The following is a 2,179-nucleotide window of genomic DNA, read 5'->3' on the forward strand; positions in this document are numbered from 1 at the left end:
GTTCCCTCCCCACACTACCACAGCAGGGTCAGGCAGCGCATGAAGGCCATCCTCTAGGTTTGGTTTGTATTTGGTAGATACCTTCAGACTTGGGTCATTCTCTGGAAGTGCACTCCGATGCTCCTGGTGGCCGAAAGGAGCAGCAGAAAGGAGGAGTCCAGCAGCACCTTTAAGTCTCACAACACTGGTGGCAGGGGAGGAGCTTTTGTGAGTCACTGCTCACTTCTTCAGATGTGTGGGAGTTTCCCCACAGGCAGTTGGTGCACTAGTCACCAGTGTCCCTCTCATCAGGCTGGGACTGACATCTTTAAGGGACCTCAACATTTTTGTGGTTTCCCACATCTTGTTTGTGGTCAGCATCCAGCGGGACCTTTTCAGGAACAGGCATGTACTCTTTTAGCAGAACAACCATGTTCAGAATGATTAATCACTAGACTGTATGTTCTTTCTGAACAGGGTTTGTTTGGGCTTGCCACTCTGCTGACATCTCCTTTTTGGCCAGATACATTGCAGGTGCAGATAACATCTTGGACGACTTGTTTTACTTTCAGGAGAAAAGTTTCTGGGTTCTGGCCCCTGACCTGAACTTAGGGCTGACAACCCCCCCCCAGTGGAGGTGGGGGTCTGCTGCTGCCAGCCGCTACCTCTCTGCTGCTGATCAGTGGGCCAGCGGGAGAGATCTTACCCCCCAAAAGAGGGAGATCCATCTGATGTGCAGCGACATGTCTACATCAATGCCCATATGTCCCGAAAATGATGTCATCATGTCCAGGATGTTGGGGCGACACTCTGGCATTTGGGCAAAAATTCTATAGTAGAAGCCAAGTTTACCATAAGGTTTTTGCCGAAATACCAGAGCATCATGGCAGGGTCCCAGATGGGATGATGTCACTTCCGGGTCATGCTGGTGGTGATGTAAACATGTTGCTGTATGTTGGCTGGGCCTCTCTGCTGCTCCCATTAAGTCCCCCCCATCCCCCACCAGTTGCCAGGAGGGACTGGGCTACTCTACGTGAACTATCAGTAGGATGCCTAATAACACTAGTCAATTTATTATCACTTTTTAATACTTTTTATTGTCACATATACTCAATAGTTGGTTTTAGTGATTCTGGTTTGTTTCCATTAATGAGGTCCGGAAGGCTCTCCACCTTGCTGGCTTTCTGCAAACTATACAAAACTGAATTATTCAGGAGGGCTTTTTGACACAGTTAATAGGGCTCTATTGTACCAATAGGTTTCAGAGTGATGCTTTGGTAATGGGATAGGGACCGTGAATCCATACTACTGTGTATAATACGTACTGTCTTTTGCTGTATGTATGCTCCAGTTATCTGGTTTCTGTACTGCTGTAATTTCTGCATTGTTCAACATATCAGGTTAATGCTTATGCTTTGTTTAATCTCCGCTTTCAGTTGTCTGCTTGTTTTCGTACATCTGCAATCTGAACCCTATTGGAGAGTTCATTGGATGTCCCATCCAATTTAACTGTGCTGGGTTCCATGGTGTTATACACCTTAAGTCTCAGTGAGAAAGGCAGATTATGAATAATCTGCTCGTGGAGAAGGCGGCGTATAAATAGACTAATAAAAATAAATAATGTAAATAAGTGAGTAAATAAAGTAATTCTATTGTGTGTGTATTTTACTAAGGGCTTATACACTGATTTAGGCTTCCTCTATGATACCTTGGGAGCTGTGGTGGCTCAAGTGGTTAAGACGCTGAACGGCAGGCTGTGGAAGATCAGTAGTTCAGCAGTTCAAGACCTGGGTGCCGCAAGATGGAATGAGCTTCCGTCTCTAGTTCCAGCTCCTGCCAACCTAGCAGTTCGAAAGCAAGAAATTACAAGTAGATAAATAGGTACCACGTTCCGTGTGCCTTGGCGTCTAGTCATGTCAGCTACATGACCACGGAAATGTCTTCAGACAGCGCTGGCTCATCGGCTTTGAAACAGAGATGAGCACCGCAACCCTAGAGTCGGACTCGACTGGCTTTCGAGCAAGGGAACCTTTACCTTTTTATGATACCTTGAACACTTTTTCAAGGGCTCTTTTTGTAGAAAAAGCCCAGCAGGATCTCATTAGCATAATAGGCCACACCCAACAACAGAAATATATTAGCATATTAGGCCACACCCCTGACAGCGCAGAGAGAGAGAGAAGGAAAGAAGGAGGGAAAG

The sequence above is a fragment of the Gekko japonicus genome, unplaced genomic scaffold, assembly GCF_001447785.1.
Source record: "Gekko japonicus isolate JY-2015 unplaced genomic scaffold, Gekko_japonicus_V1.1 scaffold7099, whole genome shotgun sequence".
NCBI classification, from domain to species: Eukaryota; Metazoa; Chordata; class Lepidosauria; order Squamata; family Gekkonidae; genus Gekko; species Gekko japonicus.